The 12,236-nt window shown below is 43.0% G+C and overlaps 1 pseudogene; it reads left to right on the top strand.

Moving 5' to 3' along the window:
- The first annotated feature begins 5,220 nt into the window (after positions 1-5,220).
- Positions 5,221-5,736, top strand: LOC149197819 (protein DETOXIFICATION 16 pseudogene; annotated as a pseudogene).
- The last annotated feature ends 6,500 nt before the right edge of the window (positions 5,737-12,236 follow it).

The following is a 12,236-nucleotide window of genomic DNA, read 5'->3' as shown; positions in this document are numbered from 1 at the left end:
GCACTACCTGTCCTATTTCCTCCAACCCTTTTTGGATAGCTTCAGCACATTGTTCCCGAACTTCTGGGGGCATGGATGACTGCGCCTTCAATCGCAGTTTGGCAATCTGAAGGTTGAGGTCCAGCTGTATCCTCGTTGCTTCTTCCTTTGCCTCACAGAATCCACTGGCCAATCTGTGAATTCGCTCTCCTACTGGTAGATCTGTCGAGACAGCCAATTCCAGGACAGTTGTATAAGCATCGTGTACTGCTTGCATCAATCCTTGAGTCTGCTCCACGAGTTCATCATGCTTCTAGCTGAGTTGTTCCATATTGATCTTTTGCTCACTCATTACCTATAGCGCACAACCTTCTCTAGCGTGGAGCTCGGCTATGACCCCATCCTGTAACTGGTACAAGGTTTCTCACGGAAGGGCAGCCAAGTTTACGCTCAACCCCTTAATCCTGCCCACCACAGTTTGGTCAACTTCATTTATTGCCACTAATGTGCCCTCAGGGAACACGAAAGGGTTGGTCACACAGGCGCGCTAGATCTGTTCCGTCACTGATGTACCTACTGTGACATATGGGCCCATCATTCTTGTTTGCGGGGGCTACACCTATAGTCCCTGTAATTGCGTTTGTAGCACCCCAAACACAGTGTTCTGCTCCATCCTCACTTCTTGGAGCACGTCCTTAGTGACACTACGAACCATCTGGCCAATGTCAAACAGATCACCCTTTGTAAGCATGATTAGGTCAATGGATGTCTTAGATGTCTTCGTCTTTTTTCTGGGGATAGGTTTCTCAGGGATGCACAACCGTTTCAATTGTTGTGAGGTAGTTTCTAGACCTACGCACTCTCCATCCAGGTCGATGTCCTCAGCCTCCTACCCTATGGACATTTCCTGGCCAGCCTCTGCCTCTTTTATTAGTGCTATTGTGGTTTCTTCCGTCTGCGCCGCTGCTGCTGCATCGACCATCTTTTGTTGTGTGGCTACTTCTTGTTCCTGACGCCTCTTTTCGGCCAGCTACGCGATGCATAGCTTGGTGTCCTTATTCCTTTGCTAGGCTGCAGCCTTCTCGATTCCTACCAAGTCCGGGGTGCGTCACTCCAGAGGCCATGTTTCCAATGCTGTAAACATGGCATCATACATAGCAATAAATGGAAGCTTTGTCCATTCCTTCACTGGATACTTCCACGCCCGGACATGAATGTTATGCATATCCGCTTTAAACTCTGTAAAGCTCCGCAGAGTGGTATACATTGTAGGAGATAATCGTGACCTTCTACTGATCCATATCTGGATGATCTCCTCCATCAGCACCCAAAACACCTTGACCACGTGAATCCGCTTTGTGTCCTTCATGGCCCAGAGTGAAAAGCACTTCGCGACCTCAGGAAGGTCCTGGTCGATAGTCGGGAACTAGCTATCTGCCGGTAGTTCACCTGCTACCAATACAATGGATCAGAGCAACCATGCATAGTGGAAGGCCTTACCCTGCTCTTGGGCCTCCTTGCAGTTTATAAAAAATTCCTTACAGAGGAACTCAGCCTAGTTGAATTGGACCCACTCCACTCATTGCTCGGCTAGTGCAACCATAGGTGCTGGTACTTCGTCGGCATGGTACTTCCACATTAATTTATGGCTAGGAGCTAGGTGGCTACACGCACACCTTTGTCCTTAATACTCACAATTGCATAGCCATGCTTCTTCTTCTCCAACTTTTACTTGGCTTTCATGGCTTCCGCAAGAGCCAAATTCTGCTTCTACCAGCTATTTCCGCAAGGTCCCTTCCCTTACAGGGAAGCTGAGAAATCCTATGAATCATTTCCGCCGTGATGGGAATCAGCTCCTCCAACCATAGATACCCATCATGCACCTAACACAACAGCTACCTGATGATGAAAATGGTGATGGGTATGCAGTGAAAGTGGGGTATCCATCGTAGATGAAGTAACCCGTCCTTCTCCACACCGCGCAACATTTTTCGCGGTTCCAACGTGATCACTAGCCCTTCCAACTTCTATGTCATCAAGTTTTCCGTCGTCAAGTGCAAGAACTTCTCACAGTCTGCGAGGTCCCAATCTTTGAACTTCAGGGTAAGCACCCGGCTGAGGGGCAGACCTTTAAAAGTAATGCCATTGGGGAGGAGCATGGTCTAGAGCACACTCTTTGTGGCCTCCAGGTCTTTGGCCGCCTTAAATTTCCCTTTCCATAGAGGGACATGCGTGGGTAATGTTGTTGCAGAAGGCATTGGTGGGACATCCTCCTCCACATCATCTTACACCTCTATTTGATCAACTAGAGCCTGTAAGTATTCCTCCTCTGAATATGATTCAACGGTGATGGATTTTCCTTTCTCTTCCATTGACAATTTTCCAAACCATGGGTTTCTCAGGGATGCGTGGACTGGTCCCATAGTCTGAATATATTTCTTCAGCCGCGACATCCGTGGCAATTTTGGAACGTCTGGCGCAACCACCGTATCTCCAAGCTCCTCATGGGCCATATGGGGCTCTGCGACCTCACCAATGGTATCTTCGATGAATCACACTCCTAGTCTGGTAGCAGTCATCGTGCTTCCACGAGATCTACTCAGTGGCGTACTCAAAGGTGGTGTTATCACAAAACCAGTACTAGGGACTGCAACCAAGCAAGGTCTCATGTAACTGTTTCAGACCATACTTTAGATTAGGAATTAGCCTTCCTAATCAGAGAGGGCTCTCTCATGACTCTTGACAAAATCCTTCAAACACTAGAGGGCTAACTCTTCACACATTTATAAAAATATAGCTGGCTGGACATACATCAAATTAGTCTTCATTGGGCTATGGAGTCTCTCACAGTTAATAAACCAAATCACAGTCATCTCATAGAAGCTAAGGTTCTTTGCATCATCAAAGGTTCAAACATAATTTACCTAAATCGAAGCATGTTTGAACATCACTCAGAATTAAGATTAAGATTGGTTTATTAACTGTGAGAGACTCCATAGCCCAATGAAGACTAATTTGATGTATGTCCAGCCAGCTATATTTTTATAAATGTGTGAAGAGTTAGCCCTCTAGTGTTTGAAGGATTTTGTCAAGAGTCATGAGAGAGCCCTCTCTGATTAGGAAGGCTAATTCCTAATCTAAAGTATGGTCTGAAACAGTTACATGAGACCTTGCTTGGTTGCAGTCCCTAGTACTGGTTTTGTGATAACATTTTGGTGCGTCTGTCGGGAGCTTAAGATTGGATTTCTGAAGGTAGCAGGAGTTCAAATGATTTTCAAGGCTGCAAAACTACCTTGGCGACTCCATTGTTGAAGAATTCAAAGTTATATATTCATGGTGATTCCACTGGAGTTATGAAAGACCCAGAAGCTGCCCTTCTTTGTTCAAGGTATGCATGCATAGATTTCTCAGGACTTCATGGTTTCCCAAACCATTTTCCCAAGGATGTTTATTTTCTAAAGAATGGTCCGAAATTTAACGGTGAAGACTTGAGTTTAACGTTGGAGCATATCTCAGATTTTTGTCATTTTGCACAGCTTCTTAGAATTAAACATGAGGATGTTTGCATAAGGTTATTTTATGATTCTTTCCAAGGGAAATGCAAACAGTGGGTTGAATGCTTGCCTGCCAAGTCCATTAAGTCATTGCCAGACTTTTGGCTTTTGTTCTTGGAGGAATGGATAGATAGGCCAGAGGTGGAAGTAAAATCTCCTTCAGTTGAAGGTTTTAAACAGTGGAATGATGATCATAATAAAGAAGAAGCAAATGAATCTTTTTCTTTGTCCCTGTCCTCATATCTGGAATCTTTTGACTGTAAGTCAGAGGATAAAATGAAATTTTTTGATGAAATTGCCAAAGATATTGAGAAAGAAATTGAAGGTTTAGAAGGACAGATTCAGGCATACAATTTTCATGATCATGATTATTATTCTCAAAAGTTTCCTGTGACAAAGCGCAAGGAGACTATGCTGCTTCCATTCTCTTTCATGATTGAGGAACTGAACACTGTGATTGAAGATCAGTTTGCACAGCTGGAAAGTTTCAAGGAAGGACAAGCTGATCATGTGTTCTGGGATCCTATAGCTGATTACATGGAAGAGTTTTATTCTCCAGTGTTTCAGCTTACCTACGAAGATCAAAGACATTTTCAGTGGCAGCTGTCATCTCACTATCACATTGGCGCTGAACTTCGGGACAGGCAAAGAAGTCAAATGTCAGATAAAGCAAATGACTGGCTGCATTGGAAGTTTCATATTGATTGAGCCGAGGAAAGTTTAAATGGTTAGGGTAGGTAGGTAGGTAAATTGCAAATAAGCTCAAGGTTGGCTGAGCATTTATTTTTCAGTAGCATTAGTTTCTCTCTCCTACAGTCAGGCTTGTCAAGCGAATTTCTGTTTGTTACAAATGGGTAAGGCACTGGAGCTGCATGTTCTTAGTGTACCACAGGGGCACACTATCCCTAGTGGAGCCACTGTTATCACTGAAAATGCTGTAGTAAAAAATTTTTAGCTTGGCTTAAAGTCAGAGCAGTTTCGCAGCGCCAGAATTCTTTTTAGCAGTTTCGCAGCGCTACCTGTTTGCGTGGTTTCGTAGCGTGCTACGAAACTGGGGATTTGTTTGAGTTTTCAGTGAAAGTCCAAATTCTAGCATGCTTATTGTACAGAGTTCTTCTTCCCTCCAGGAATGTTGATAAGAGCAGTGGCAGTATGTTCAAGGAGACACCTTATGATGATACAGCTATTGTAGGATTGCCATCAAATACATTAAGGGAGTTATCTCTAAATTCTGGCTCATGGGTGATTGTGAAAGATGTACATACTAATGTGGGAGACTTGCAGGAGATGTTGTGTTGAATCCTCTAGACAAAGAATCTATTAAATGTTATAAGTAATGGAGTGTTTGATATTTGGGGATTGTCTTTTCACAATCTGTAACTTCTTTCACAAAGCAGGGCGCCACAATGGATTGAAAGATTTGAAAAATATTTATGATAAAGTTCATGTTCCCGTTTGTTGGGTATTGGTGTTCAAAGTTGGATTAGGTAATAAAGGGGCTGCGCTTGCAAATAGCATTTCAAATTGGCTAAATGTGGCACTTCTATCAATTTATGTTAAATCTTCCCCTGCATGCAAGAAGACATGGACATCTTTCTCAAGGGAAGCTTTATATGACATTACAAACTTTCTTAAGCTTACTATTCTATCTGCAGTAATGCGTTGCTTGGAATACTAGTCTTTTGAAATGCTTGTTCTCTTCTCCGGTTTGTTGCCCAAGCCTGAATTTGAGATATCAGTTCTCTCCATCTGTCTTAGCACTCATGCAGTTGCATATATGATCCCCTTTGGCGTGGGTGCTGCTGTAAGTACACGAGTTTCCAATGAACTAGGAGCTGGACGCTCCCGCACTGCACAGTTATCAGTGTGTGTCGGGGTTTGTATGGCAGTCAATGAGGCTCTTATGATAAGATATATCTTATTCTCTATCAGAAATGTATGGGGCTATGTTTATAGCAATGAAGTAGAGGTAGATGAATGCATTTCAATCATGATGCCACTGCTTGTACCCTCAACATTTATGGATGCCATCCAAGGTGTTCTATCAGGTATTGCTAGAGGATGTGGATGGCAAACGTTGGGTGCCTATGCAAACCTTGGGGCATACTATGTGGTTGGCATGCCTATAGCTGTCATTTTAGCTTTTGCACTGCATGTTGGCGGCAGGGGACCTTCGGCATTTGAGCACCTGTTCTGTTGCTAAGAACATTGCGCTAACAAAGGAAAATCTTATCAAAAATTTATCACTGCTGCACAGAAAAGGATATATGGGAGCACTCAAAAGAAGTTGATCAGAGCGCCTTCAGAGATTTCGCATTCATATTCCAAGGTATGCACTTGTGAACAGAGATTACCCCTATTAAGAGTTGAACTACTTTGTGGAGTAAGGGATTTTGTTCAAAACCATGCATAGCGAATTATCAAGCCTTTTGTGGAAAAAACCAGTTTATGGAGATGATCACAGTGTCTATGGTTTAGTGGCCAATCTTCTGGCTTATCATATGTTTTCGAACCTCTTACACTATTATGGAGGATTGAACTCGCGTTATCAAAGGCAAACAGAGCGAAAACTGTAGAAGGACAAGGGGGATTTTCAAGAGCTAAGGCCGCTGCATTACTTGTATCTTTTTGTCCGACAATATCCATATGGCGGAGGCGAAGGCAGATATGAAAAATGTAGTTCTGAAAGAGTCCAAGTGCAATGTTTGAAGCATGAGATCACTGGAATAGTATGAACGCAATAGTATCAATGATTTGGTTGTCGCTAATTGAGTGACATCCTTGAATACTTGATCTGGTCATTAATTGTTTGTTTTCTTCAATTGAGTGAATCTCCAAAGGGGTAATGTAAATGCATTAATTCTCAAATGGTTCGTTGATTCATATACACCTGCGCCATCCGAACAGGGTTCTTTTCGTTCAAGACTTTCGCTCTGTCCTCGTAAACTATCTGAGCAATCTGAGGATAAAAGTTAAATGTAATTTAATGTGGACATCATGCACTTTTAAGCAAGAACGAAATTTTAGGTCATTGGTTTGGCACCGACGTGAGTCATAATACAGATGGCGTGGAAGGAGTTAGGTTTAGCCTTTTTGGCTGATCTATATACGTCCACGTCCTCGGTATCATGCTAAATCGAATCCTCATGACCGTGAATGATGTTAAGGGGCGCATAAGAAAGGGCCTACAGAATCGAGACAATTGGATGACGGAGAATTCAAGTAGCAGACAACAAAACCAGTGAATCTCCATCTGGCGGTTCGTTTGCAACTCGTGCCTAACCTCATGATATCTTCTAAGCAGTAAATACTTTATCTGATGTGTTTTCTCAGAAAGGGAGTTCATTTGTTCATAATATATTACAGAGAAGATCTAGGTGGCTTTCAGAAGAAACAAATGGATCCTCGGCTTTACTTAATTCACCGGCTCATATCACAGCTCTGAAATTTGAGAATTAAATTAACCAAGTTTTTCATGGCCTTTAAAAAAAACAGAGTCTCAAGAAGCGGAATATAAGTTTGCCCATGAAGAACTATATTTCCTCTGTTGCTTACAATACCTTGTTGCTGGGAGAATTCAGACATCCAGCAGTTGAATGCCATGGTGTTGCACGAATGGTCAGAGGCTGTGCAATTTATATCAGAGAAGCTGGAGCACTTTGCTAAATAATGGTGACCGGAATATACTCTTTAAATGTTTTCCTTTCTGCGCCAGTTATGAGTCTTTTTATTTAAATTCATATTACAGTTTCAGGTGAAGATGATTTTTAGAGTTGGAAAGGGCTATTTTGTATACAGTAAGTCGAAGGCCTTAGCTGCGCTAAATGGTATGAGGATGGAAAACTCAAACAAACTGGAAACGATCTATGGGCACTGGGTTGCACTTTATATCAGAGGCTGTATGACATATCACCTTTTAAAGATGGCAGTGAGTGGCTCACATTCCAAAGGATCACCTCATTTGAAGATTTGAAGACAGCAAGGAATACTACACCGACTTTATGTTCCAGTTGGGATTTATGAAGCTTTTATTGGTTTGATGCTAGTCAAGTTGGCTGTGATATGTAATGGCAGAAGCAAGCTTCATCTTCTTCAAACTATTTAGGTTCCTAATAGCTGTACAAATGTCTGAAGAGATCATGGATCTAAGTAGAAAACGCTTCAAAGATACATAGGTTCTGTTTTGACATCTACAGCAGTTTCGTAGCGCGCTACGAAACTGCTGTAGAATGCTGTTTTGTGGAAAAACAATGAATTTTGATGATGAGGTCAGTTAATGGTGAAAGAAGGTCTCAAACTCAGGCAGTGAGATCATACATGTGTTTCATAACCACTCGAACAGTGATAGGTGTAGCTCTTGAAGAGAAGATAAAATATTTTGTTTATTTTCATAAAGTTTTCTCAAAGGCAATTTATGACCGAGCTACTAACGTATTGGTGGGGTTACCAGAATCTTCGGTTGATACACCTGTTGGTCCTTGAAGTATCCAGATCATATAACATATGGTGATTATGCGTTGATTAATTGAAGGTTCAAAGAACTCGGAGTGTGGTCTTTAAATGATGAAGAGGAATGGAAGACAGGGGACCGTGGATGTAGGGTGATTAATTTTATCAATTAATAAGCTGTCTTACAGCTAGCATCCGAGACCAGCTTGCTCGGTGATTGTTCCCTTAACATATCTTAGCCATAATGAAAATCATACAGCTGTCCAGCATCCAAGAAAGCATCAAGTCTGCGAGGAGAATGAAATTAGTATTTTAGTTGGATTAGGATTGTGTGTAATTTTAGTTCAGGATGTTTGTAATTAATGCAGTAGTTAAGAGCATGTAGGAAGAGTTAATTGCCACCTTCGAGGCTCCCCTCATGCTGGAGGAGGAAGCTCGAGGTGTTGGAGTTTGCTTGCCTATATATGGGCCAAGTTAGGATGTAAAAAGGGTTGGACTGTATATACAAAAACAGAGTTTTATAGAGCTTATGAAAAGACTGTTACAGTAATAGCAAACAGAGTTTTTTCTTCCCAAGATTCTCAATGCATCTCTTTGTTCAAATGTGATGGTGGTTTTAGTTTCTTAATGTTCTTTTTACAGCCTTGTTATGGTACAATCCCTCAGAATTCATATTATATGCTCTGACTTCCTGTGTGCTTGACAGGCTGTGGGTTTTGGTGAAGCATGTTTGAACATCACTCAGAATTCATTTTTTAATGCTCTGACTTCCTGTATGTTCAGCAGGCTTTGATTTAGGTAAATTATGTTTGAACCTTTGATGATGCAAAGAGCCTTGGCTTCTATGAGATGACTGTGATTTGGTTTATTAACTGTGAGAGACTCCATAGCCCAATGAAGACTAATTTGATGTATGTCCAGCCAGCTATATTTTTATAAATGTGTGAAGAGTTAGCCCTCTAGTGTTTGAAGGATTTTGTCAAGAGTCATGAGAGAGCCCTCTCTGATTAGGAAGGCTAATTCCTAATCTAAAGTATGGTCTGAAACAGTTACATGAGACCTTGCTTGGTTGCAGTCCCTAGTACTGGTTTTGTGATAACAGGTGGTCAGAGTGCTTGACGCTCAATGCTCTGTAACTACTCAAATCTCAAACAACCAAGTGTTGTCTCGTGGCTAGCCCCAGGGGTTTTATAGCATCTTTTGAATTTGAATTCTACTATTCCACCCACTTCTGAGTCATTAATGCCTTCTTAGCGGCAGATCGTTGCAAATCTAGCTCTTAATTCATGTCTTAATTGCCCACCGCCCGCTCCTCCTTGTCTTAAATTGGATATCTTGTCATGAATAGTGACACCAACAGTCACCTCCCAGCCTACCCGAGTGGTAGCACATCCCCCTTTGCACGAGCACGACCCCTGTGACCTGCCGATCTTGCGCACAACCTCTTTATCACGCAGCTCCCCCACAAACTCTTTTATAGTCCTGCGCTCTCTTTCAACTGCTCGGAGCATTGAGACTGTGCTCCCTCCGGCTAGTCAAGTGGTCGCACCACCTGTGTGAGACTTCAATTCACCTTCCAGCCTAGTCTGTGGGCACTCCTCAATTATCCTCGTGATAATCAGCGCCGCGCATTCTTCCTTATGCGGTGTGCTCCCATGGTTACTTTGTCTGGTAAGGTGCAGTCGTGACCATCGTAGTAGAGTCACAAATGCTTGGCAACAATCTTCTAATGCATCAGTTTGGCTACCCATATCTTGTCCTGTCATTCTTAGTTTATCGACATGACATGCTTGCGTAATTTCGTTTTCCAGTTTTTTGATCTCTGCGTCCATTAACATGCTTTTCTTCCTCAGTCGTACCCAATCTTCTTCAAGTTCGCGAAGTCTAAGGTTCCCTCATTTGAATGGCTTCCTTAATCTACATATGTTCATCCTCACATAGCTTCATAATTCCTTTGTCTTGGTCCTTGCGTACCGTCCCAACTGAGGGAGCTCTTGCATGAGGATTCCTTTCCTTCAAAACTATGATCTCGACTCTACTCCTCAACTTCAGAATCATCTCTGTGCTCAGGTTTTTACACATGGCCTTATAGAACCATCAAATCACTGGCACGGACATGTCCCAATCCATTTTTCTCACCAGGTGAACCCATCGACATAGGTGGGCGCACAGGTTGCTCCGGCCTTGCTGATCGACTCTCATTCGAAGCTGGGGACTTCCAAACCATAGGCACATCATCCTTCTACATCCGCGTCAGTATTCAAATTTTCCTTGATGTGTACCCCACCATTGTGCAGGTGATGCGTAGTGCCCACTTCAACGCATCGAACTTCTGTTGTTCTAGTACTGTGCTTTCAAATTTGCTCAAGAATTCATCCATCATTATCAATTCATCATATGTTGGTAGCTCTCTTGCTTCTGTTGTCACGTAGCACAATGATCTAACCATCATGTTGCAATTCAACGTTGCCACTTCGTGCAATCGATTCTGCCATCGCTCTACTTCTTCGTCTAAATCCGAAGTGCAGGAGCTTTCGTGCTCCCACAAGATCCTTCCATCTACAGTCGGATTCACCCAATCCTAGTCTCACATAGTTATCTTGTAAATACAATCAAGATCATCATCACTTTCATCATCGTGAACTGGTTCAGTGTAGCGCACTCCTTCGACTGGGTCCAAGTGGACTACTACACATAGTGACCTTTTCTAGAAGATCATTTTACGCTTCTTCAGGTTGATGACTCCATTCATATCAGTGGCCCAATCTATTCCTAACAATGTGGGATAGGGATTGTTTTCATCAATAATCTCTATTGCTTTAAAATCTGCCTGTGCGCTCGCACCTTCAATATCAACTGTTACCCCTTGCAACCTTCCCATGGGCAAAATCTTTTGTTGGTTCGCTTCGTAATTGAATAGGGGACCATTGTAATGCGGGCCTACCCATAAGTTCCCATATTTGCTTCAGTAATATATTCATGTCCGAACCCAGATCTGGGATTACCTGATCCATTTCATACTCACCAATCTGTGCAGTCAACCCCATTTCCCTTCCAGTGTGCAATGCATGCTTCCCCAAATTCCAGACTAAGCGCGGTTCTCCTAACCCTGCGCACGTGGTGATCATCTCGTGTAGTCCTTTAACTGCCTTGCTGTCGTGCAGCAGTTTCATGCATGTCTCTAGAAAGGTAGTGAGCATTAAAAGATCCATTCCTGGCTCTGGTTGATCCTTACTACCTGAAGTGGAGGCCTCCACAAAGCTCTTCTTAGCTTCCATGAATGTCTCCTTTGCACGTTCTAAGTCAAACTCAGGTTCCTCTGCAGGAGTCTTGCGAACCGATGTACTTTCCTCTAGCTACTTCCTCGTATCTTCTCCCATGGCCATACTGCTTCTCAACATCATGTTTACATTTGGGTTCCCTTCGCACGACTCAAACCTCATTATTTGTATATTTTGAGTCGGGGGAGGCTAGAATACCCCTTTTTCGCGCATCTTTGTGATGAATGTAGGACAGTCTATTGTTTCATGATCAAATTGAGAAAAATACAAACAGGATATCCTCGTTAGGTTAGTACAATCGTGGGCATAGTGCCCTAGTCCTCTGCAATTGTAACAAATTAATTTTCTGCAGCCCCTTCCTGGCCCCATTCCACCTCATCCTTGACCTTGCCCCAAAAATCCAGCATGCGCCACTCCTGCATCTGGGTCGAGGGCTCGCTTTTTGGTCTGCATCCTATAGGCTGGGGTCCGATCCATCATTAGCTCATAACTGTCGTAAGTGCACTCATCGTGGCCTACCAACCCGCAGAAATTACAAAACAATGTCTAGGGTTTCTCCGTATATTTCTACAGCAAATGAAAATTGTCCATCGTGTGTTTCCCTCCTATCTGATAGATCACACACCATAAAGCGGGTGTTGCACTCAGCCCTACCTGTGCCTCTGGCCTCAATGGCATTGGCATTTCTCCTTCCAAGTAGTTTGCGAACACTGGACAGTGATCCTTGTCATGGCCCTAGCCCTTGCATTTTATGTACCATAATTCCTTGCGTGCCTCTGGCCACAGTGCCCTGTCTTGCTTCAAACTTTGCATTTCCCAACGCAGGGTCTATAGTTGTGTGTGGATTTGTTGAACTCCCAACCCAGGGTCTTATATCAGGGTCTCATGTCATCTGACTGCCATTTCCAACACGTCGGCATGGGTGGAAAGTTTTTATTGTGACACCGCCATCCTCAAGTGTGGTGCCAGAGAT

Source organism: Pinus tabuliformis, chromosome 2_2 (genome assembly GCF_031772625.1).
Source record: "Pinus tabuliformis cultivar Carrire ecotype Pingquan chromosome 2_2, CPIR1, whole genome shotgun sequence".
NCBI classification, from domain to species: Eukaryota; Viridiplantae; Streptophyta; class Pinopsida; order Pinales; family Pinaceae; genus Pinus; species Pinus tabuliformis.
Note: the sequence above shows the minus strand (reverse complement) of the source record. Positions and strands in the feature narration are given on the sequence as shown.